Below are 9769 nucleotides of genomic sequence, written 5' to 3' on the forward strand. Positions count from 1 at the left end.
AGCATGCAGCCGTGCCATGTAACCCCGTTCACGGGCCACATTCGCATCGTAGCAGTCTAGCAAGTCGTGATTCAGTTGCTCCGTCCACCCAAAGGTCACGAAGTCCCGCCGATCCATCGCATTGAATCCATTTTCATTGGCTCCCCCAGCTCTAGATTCGTCAGCATTGTTGGCCGACCCATTGTCGGGAGCCCTACGCGTTCTGTTGTTTTGAACCGCACTTACTACAACTATGTTTGGTGTTGTCATTGTTGTTCCCACGAGAAGCTAGGGAAAGAGGTTTGTCCATCCTTGTAGAGCCCCGCATGCAAGGATAAGGCTGCTTACTCTGAGAGGTCGCCCGGTATCCCAGAGTCACCGTTCTAGACACCTCACCCGTGTTCGGTGGCTTTGTCATAGGCCCTTTAATTTGATTCTAGAGGAATCAATATATATATATATATATATATATTATTAATAATAATAATATTATGTTATATTATAATAGTCTTATTTATATCTCGATCCGAATTTGAAAGAAATTAAAGAAATTGGCGATTTTAATGATATTTGAATATTCCGCACAATTTAAAAATAAAAATATATGTGCAATATCAGAATATTATTACCGTAATTAATATTTTGTTGTATATTATATTGTCTTCATTATACTGTATACTTTATATTGTGTATATCATTGCATATGATGAAAATAAATTATATAATTAAGTATGTCATATTATAATTATATACAGAATAGAATGTATTGTCTTCATTGTATACCTTTACAAGTTTTTACTATATTCTTTTGCTCCCTCAGATTTTTTATGAAAACGATGCTGCCTATTTCCTCTCACAGATTATTTAGCTGAGCAGATAATAATTAAATCATTAAATCGTTACATATTTCTGTGTCTATATTACAGTTCCTCTTGTCCTTAGGCTATATTTCTCCTCTATATCACTATTTTCTTCGATATTATAATTATATTAATATTAATATTAATTAGCTGTAAATTATTATGCTGGAGTTTTTAAGCGTTTGATTGATCTATTAAACTAAAAAAGGGTAAGCAGCCTTCGGACTTTAGAAATTATAAAATTTTTTTATGAGAATCATTTGGAATTAAACAATTACAAGCTATAGCTTCCTAGAATTTGGTTATATTATACTTTTTTCATGACTACTTGGGACTTCGATTTTTAAGATTTAAAATTTCTAGCAATTTTAAAAAGTGTTAATAAAAAATGTTGTGCTTTCTAGTACTTATAATTTGTAATTGTTTTATTTTAAATGATTCTCATAAACAAATTTTCTAATTTTTAAAGGCTATTTAAATTTTTTCGGTTTAATAGATAAATTCAACTTCCAACGCTTAAAACTCTGGCACAATCATTTACAACTAACTAATATTAATGTTGATATCAGTATCTGTTGAGATTACATTTTTTTATTTTAATCTTTTAAAACTAAAGCTTGACAAATTTTTATTTCAGAAATATTTCATTTAAACGCTCAATAATTCATACGTATAAAATACAATCTTTCAACACCTTTTAATTTTACCATTTTTATTTATTAAATTATGTTAAAATACAAAATTACCGATTAAAAATTTTTATGATTTTAACATTTTAGAGATTTCTGGTTAAAAAGTATAGATTACACTATGCTTTTAAGGTTCAAAATGATGATACTTCAAGAAAATTTCAGTTCGTAACAATAAAAATTGAACAATTAAACCAATTTTTTAAATAGAAACTTTTCAAAATAAAGGAAAATTATTTGTATTTTAAGTTGTTTCAGATTAATATTTTTGCGTTGTTATTTATAGACAAAAATTTGAGTCTACTAATTGAAAATGTAAGAAATTAACTTACTATCAAAATAATTGAATTTCCAACTAAAAAAAAGAAAAAACCAAGTTTTGAAGAAAATAGTTACATTTTCAACCAGAAAGATGAATTTTTTTAACTAAAATCAATAATCTTCAACCAAAGACTGGACTTTTTACAAGTAAAAAGAGATATTTCGGGTTTCAATCGTGTAAAAAACTACGAATTGTTTGCCGACGCGTCGTAAACATAGCAGTTTACATCTTCAGGGCTGACCTGAAACTGAAGTCAGGTTATGTCCTGTTTCGATATGATGTTCCGCTAGTGCTGATTGAGTGAAATGTTTTAGCCTGACTTTACTCTCATGTTCCTTAATACGCTGGCTCTTCGCTCTCCGGTTTCTCTAATATAGACTTTGCCACAAGAACAAGGGATTTTATATACGCCTGGATCACTGAGGGGTGCCTTTTTATCTTTAGGGTTATTTAGTAGTTGTCCTATTTTCGCAGGTTCAATTTTCGCGGGCTACGTACATTCAAGCTTTAAATTTTGTGTTTTGTTGTGTTGGTACACTCGTCACGATCATATGTTTACAGTTTTGACTATATAGCTCGTGTTGTTTTTCTAGCAGAGGCGTAAAAGGTAAGAAGGGTGTTGAAAAATCGCCGAATTACCATCAGAGAAGTTGCTGAAGATGTTGGCATATCGGTTGGCTCATACCATGCTATCTTTTCGGACATTTTGGCAATGATACGTGTGTCAGCGAAATTTGTTCCAAAACTGCTTAATTTTGATCAAAAGATCCATCGCATGACCATCGCTCAGGAGATGTTGAATGAAGTCCATAATGATGCTGATTTTCTCAAAAGGCTTATAACTGGGGATGAATCGTGGGTATATGGTTATGACGTCGAAACTAAAGCCCAATCGTCTCAGTGGAAGCATCCTGAGTCTCCAAGACCGAAAAAAGCATGTCAAGTTCGGTCAAATGTGAAGCTTTTGCTCACTGTCTTCTTTGATTACCGTAGCGTAGTGCATCAGGAATTCTTACCACAAGGTCGTACGGTCAATAATGAGTATTACCTTCAAGTTATGTGCCGTTTGCGGGAGGCGATACGCAAAAAACGTCCGGAACTTTGGAAAAACAATTCGTGGCTTTTGCATCACGATAATGCACCTGCTCATTCATCGTTGCAGTAAAAGATTTGCTGACCAAAAACAGCATCACAGTCATGCCTTAGCCTCCATATTCACCAGATTTGGCCCCCAGGGACTTTTTCCTTTTCCCAAAACTGAAGAGACCCATGAAAGGGCATCGATTTTCAACGATTGAGGAGATAAAATCTGCATCGCTGAAAGAACTCAAGGCTATACCACAAAATGATTATCAGAAGTGCTTCGATGATGGGAAAAAGCGTTGTCACAAGTGTATTATATCTGAGGGGGATTACTTTGAAGGGGACAACATAAATATTGGGGAGTAAATTAATATTTTTTGAGAAAACCATAAACTCACCTTATTTTTTGAACACACCTCGTACATATAATATTCGAAAGTTGTTATGCTAAAAAAAAGTTGTTATGTTACCATTGTAAGGCTCCCCGAAAGAAACATTTATTTACGCCTGACTTTTTTTCATATCATGCGCTGTTTGGCTTAAAATGTTAACTTTCGTTTGTTTTTTTAGGATTTTGAAAATTCTATAACTCAGACAATTTTGATTTTATTGAAAAAAGTGATATAAAAAAATTGTTCTTGTTTCAAAGTACTATGGACAACAGCAAATAGAATTTCCAAATCTGGAAAAAACATGGATTCAAAAATTTGGAAAATGTGCTTAGTACTACAGACTACAGACAGACAAACAGACAGACACCTTTATAAAAATAGTTTTTCATCGAATCTCCACGTTTTGAGACTCCCTGAGTCGGAAAAAACTATTTTTATGAAGGTGTCTGTACAGAGTATATTAATATATCATGTATCAGGGTATATGAATATCCGTACAGAAAATTATTGAATTTTGAAACAAGTGGTTTCAAACATTTTCAAAATGCGCTTGCTTTTTGAATTTGTATCCAAAATGGCTGTCTAACGAATTTGACTTCATTTTGTGATAGTAAAAAAATTTACCAAAGGAAATCCAATCAGGCAATTCTTTCGAAAGTTATCGTGCTAACAAAAAAAACCATCCGCGGATGAGATGTAAATTGAAATTCTCCGACATGCGCGCGCACCCTGCCGATAGAAATCTCAGAGTATTCTCACTGAAAAAGCCTGGTCGGTTTGAGACTATTTTAAGGTTCGATTTGAATGATTTAGTCTCTGAGATAGTCTGAGAGATTCGGGTCCTTTTGAAGGTACTTTTAATAGTCTTTTTGAGAGTGATGTAATGAAATGTTCCTTTTGTATTCGAAAAGTACCTGACTCTCTTTTTTCAATTATTCTTCAAATTATTAACACTTTGTTTTTAATTGATAAATTTTCTCATTATACTTATTCATAATTATAACTTGTATACTAATGTACAATTTTCTAGTTGAATTAAAAAACGTTGTATTTTTTTTATCGTATCTTATTCCATTTACGAGAAACGTTGTATTACTTCCAATTTTAAACATTTATAAAAAAAAAAGTTAGATATCTGAAATCATCGAAACCCGTAGATTCAGAATTATTATGTTTTAGGCTAAAAACTATGAAATTAAAAAAATCTATTTCTAAACTGTAATTCGAAGGCTTAACAAAGAACCCTTGAGTGTCGGCTACTCTATTGATTTAGCCTTTCTGCTTGTTGTTTAGGATTGAATTCTTATTTAAATCTTAGCCTCTCTGCGTGTTATTTATGATCGTATTCTTATATTAATCTCGGAAAGGATATTTTAAAGCCTTTAGAACATTTAAATGAGGTATCTGGACCTTTAAATATATCTACCTGAGTGCTTGCGGAGAATTTCTCAGAGCTTCTCAGAGCCTTGAGAATCTTTAACATATACTCTGAGATTTCTATCGGTAGGGCAGTCCTCAAAAGTACTTCATTCAAGAAATTTGATTTGATTTATGATGAAACAGTTTTTCCACTTTTAGAACAGTTTCGGGCTTAGCCTAGAGGATGTTTTTGGTTTTGTTCAGATTTTCACAATAAAAAATAGAGAAAGCTCATAGTCAAAATATTTCGAAGTTGAACTTTAAGAAATAAATCTTAAAAATTAAGTCTCAATCAATTTTTTGTAATATTTAAGAGCATTTAGGCATTGAAGTCTTGTGAGAGAAAAGTACAGAAATACTTTGAATTTGGGTTGTTTTCGAATAATGATAATATTATACAAGACGCTTCAAATATGTCCTAGGGAAATCCTTACGACGTTGTCCCCTGGATAACCTTTCAAGGCATCCTTAAGACGACGAAATGCCAGATATATGACCTTTTAAAGACATCCCTAAGCCGTTCTGATAATATCTTTAAGATGTACTTTATGGGACTAGATTAGAACGTCTTTATTAAGACCTCAAGGCGTCTTTTTGTAAAAGCCTAAAGACTTCCACAAAAAGGCATTTTTAGGATGACTTTAAGCCAAGAGTGCCCACTGGGTAGTATCATTATATTAGATTGCGCGCTAACGTAAATCATGGGCGCAAATCATGAGCAAAATAGCACACGTAGTGGGAGAACCCCAATTAGTGTGCTTGCTGTACGTGTGATGACGTTTGTAGGGGAGTGTACACTTATCGGATGGCAAGTTATCGGAGTTAGACTGTATTTTGAAAGAATGAAAATTATGACGAAAGATGGTTCGAAAAAGCAAAATAGATTTAATATAGCGATTTAGATAATTAAATATTACGGCAAATAAGAATTCAAAAAAAATAGAAGATAGATTAAAACAAAATCAGGATAAATAAACAGCAAGTTAAATAGAAATGTATATATGTGAAAATTATGGAAAAAGACAATTCTTAAAAATAAAAATTATGACAAATTCTGATTCGCAAATACAGAAATGACGTGATATGAAAAGCATAAAAATTAAAATCACAAAAATGTGATAATTGAGAAAGAAAAAAATAAGTTAAAATTTTTGTATGAACTTTGCTTTCGTTTCCTTCCGAAAGCTTTCTCTTTCCGAAGGTTACCGACAATTTTCCGAACTTTTGCCGAAGTTTCCCGCTGCGTTTTGAATGTTTTTTTTTATTTCTTTCCGAATAAGTGTGAAATGTAAAATGTTCCGTGTGGAAAAAGCCCCACAGAGACCTCTTAGGATGCGGGCCCCCGGCGGGGGCCCGCATGGATGACACCCGCTTGAAAATCCTACGAGGGCCACCGTCGAGGGCCTAGCTCAGTTGCCCTCACCGATAAACGGTTAATATTTCAAAGTCCAAAGGGTAAATATTTTTTCAACACAACAAATTTTAAGGTTTCTTGAGTTCAGACTTACAAGCAATCATTTCTGTCAAAAGTTGGATGAAACTTTTTGGAAATTCGAAATCGCACAATTTAGATGTTCCATAGGGGACCCCGCAGGGGTCCCAGCTCGGTTGCCTTCGCGGATCAACGATTAAAATTTCAAATTCCAAAGGACGCATATTTTCTCGACACTACTAATTTTAAGGTTTCCTGAGTTCAGACTTACAAGCAATCATTTCTGTCAAAAATTGGATGAAACTTTTTGGAAATTCGAAATCGCACAATTTAGATGTTCCATAGGGGACCCCGCAGGGGTCCCAGCTCGGTTGCCTTCGCGGATCAACGATTAAAATTTCAAATTCCAAAGGACGCATATTTTCTCGACACTACTAATTTTAAGGTTTCATGAATTCAGACTGAAAAATAATGATTTTCTTCCAAAAATTGAATGACACTTTTCTGCAATTCGAACTCTCATAATAAGGATATCCCATAGGGGTCCCCGCAGGGGACCCAGCTCGGCTGCCCTCACGGATCAACAATTAAAATTTCTAAGTCGGAAGGGTACATTGTAATAAGTTTTAAAGTACTCTAAAACGTGAAAAAACAAAATATTACACGAAGAAAAATGGTAATTGATTTAAATGAATTATTTAATTATTCATTTATTGATGTCCCTGTTCACAGTTCGTGTATTTTACATTTACAAAACGTTGTATAGTAATAAATAATTAGAAAAAGAGAGCTGAAAATTTGGCACTTCAAGTTTTCTGAACTTCTCTGAATTTGTAATATAATGTTTAAAAATGTAATATATGTATTCACTCTAAACAGGTCAATTAATATCAGCAGACAAAATACTCGCAATAATTAATATTTATTTTTTAAATAAATTTTTTTTCATATGGTTAGAGTATAGCAGCACGGTACTAGTTAGCACTGATGCAGTACTGCCGCCTATGTAAATTTCCTGTTTGAATAGTATTGTGCTAGTAGCGATATCCAGTGCTGGCCCAACACTGACAGCCCAGTACAAAATAGTGTTATCATCCCAGAGATATGCCAGTACATGTGCCAGCACTGGCAAAAAAAACAAGAGGGCCTTCATGGTGACAACCATGAGGTATCCATGAGGGAAGCCCATGTTGGGCCCCTATGGATTAGCATGTCGTTTTCATAAGGAATCACGTCTGGATTGCCCTCATTGATTCCACAAGGCATGAGAGCAATCCACGTGGACCCTGACGGGGGCCCCCTCCATTTTTCACACGGGGTAGATTAAATTTTGTACTAATTACAAAAAAAAAATTGTTTTGCATTAAACATTTTATTGAAAATTCTGCTGTTTTTTCAGAAACTGAATTTGCGAATTATATATTTACCATTTAGAAGTTACGCATGCGGTCTGCACAGCTTCTTGTTTTTTGATTTCGATATTATATCCCTAACCTCAGGGACCCAGACTTTGTCAATTTAAATTTCCACTGAAACTGAACGAGTTGCTATTATAATCTTGTAGGTCATTCAAAATCAAAATTTTTGTTTAATTTACTTTTTTATATCGTGCGTTATATAGCTTCAAATGTTCATTTTCGTGTTTTTTCGAATATTGTAAATGCTATAACTCTGGTGGTTTTTGGTTTTGTGAAAAAAAGTCATTAGGATAAATTGTTCGTCTTTCTGAATACTAAAATAGTGTACCAAAGGCCAATCTAACGGATTAATTTGTTCTGAAGTTATCGTGAACACAGGCAAAGATGCGTACATATATAAATGCACACATTCATTCATTCTTTGATACATATATACTGTAACGTCTTAACAACGTATACATACACCTACATTCCCTGAATGCTTGTTTTAATTGTAGTCGGATGGTACCACAATTGGGATGAGCGAACGCAAGTCAATGAATCACGAAACACATGAATTACAATCAAATCAATTTATTTAAGTTGTAATACATAAAATATCCCATGTGGAAGAAAAGATGCGCAAAGGTTATATAATGGATACTCCAATAAAGTATTTAAATAACGTTGATTAGGTGGACACTTTCCGACTGTAAAAAACGAATTTATGAGTGTTTTCACACATGAGAGAAGGAAATATACAAGGGTTGAATGTTGTTTGAACTTACCGAGTTTATGTTCACTCCTGCGTGCAGGATTCCTTCAAACTTGGATACGGAAGCGAGTTAAGTAATGGATCCTGGACCCTTAGTATAACGGCAATCCAAATAATTGATAGTGAGCACGTGTGAGTTTGTTAGGATAAGGAAACTGTCACAACAAACTTGTATTCTTGTAAACCCCGAAGCCAAGGTTTGACACTCCGTACTGGCTGAGACTGAGCTGGACTAAGACCGACGAATAAAGACTGAACGACGACTGAAGAAAAAAACTCTCTGGCATCAACCTGTTCCAGAGCTTGTATAATAGCGTGGTAGAAGGATTTCCATGGAGATTCACCCCTAGGTTTAATGAGCGGCTCGAATAACCATAAATTGTTCCATTGGCAGAGCTGAACCAATCCTCGAAAATACATTATGGTTTTCTTCCTTTCCAAGTACTGGGCGATTCATTAGATGCATGATTCCCCTCCCCTTAATAGATAGGATTATGCATTTGTCATAGTAACCGTGCTGTTCTGTTCTTCCATTAGAAGATATCGACCACCCGTCAAAACAAATTCTATTTTTATCGGCGCGTGAACTTTTTCTTCCACATTTTCAATATATTGATCTCATACATATAGTGAAATATATAATAATTATGATATAAAGTCACGTTCTCGTGACAATACATACAACCATATTCGTAAAAACTTGTTGTTCGGCTTGATGGGATCTCAAAACGTGGACATTTGCTTAAGACTAGAGGGGGGGGGGGTCAAATTATACACAAATCTAATACCTTCTCTGATGACCATGTAAAAGCAGATTTACTCTATAAATAACCCCACAAGAGCATGAGCGAGTGAAAAAACTATGGCAAATTAGGTAGGTACGAAAAATGTTGTGATCTTAAACAATTTATTCTTATTTTGTTTGTTCGATTTCATTCACATCGATTCTGACAGGTATTCGATTGTACTGAACTCGATTTGGAACCTAAGATTATACAATTAGGCCATTTACCTTTCGGGTTAAGCGTGTTTCACATTCGAAGGTATTTCCAAAAATTTGTTAAGCACTCAAAATTTCATTGTTTAACTTAAAAATGCCATACGTAGTTGTAAACATACTCTTAACATTATTTATAAGTTTATTTATATTAGTTTGATTATTGTTTAATACGAACAATTTCATAAAAGATTTCTGACCGCGCAACTCAGGTGTAACCTGGACATTTCCACAACAAAAAATAGAAAATCCTGAAGCCTACTTAAAGATGAGTCATTTATACGAATTTACATTAATTTTTTAATGAAATATAATTTGCAATGCTAAAAACTTTAAACAATACTGTGATTTTTCAGGATTCAACAAGAATCAATAGGATTACTGCAATTTTAAATGATTTGAAGATAAAAATAAATGTCTATTA

Source organism: Belonocnema kinseyi, chromosome 3 (assembly GCF_010883055.1).
Source record: "Belonocnema kinseyi isolate 2016_QV_RU_SX_M_011 chromosome 3, B_treatae_v1, whole genome shotgun sequence".
In the NCBI taxonomy this organism is placed as follows: domain Eukaryota; kingdom Metazoa; phylum Arthropoda; class Insecta; order Hymenoptera; family Cynipidae; genus Belonocnema; species Belonocnema kinseyi.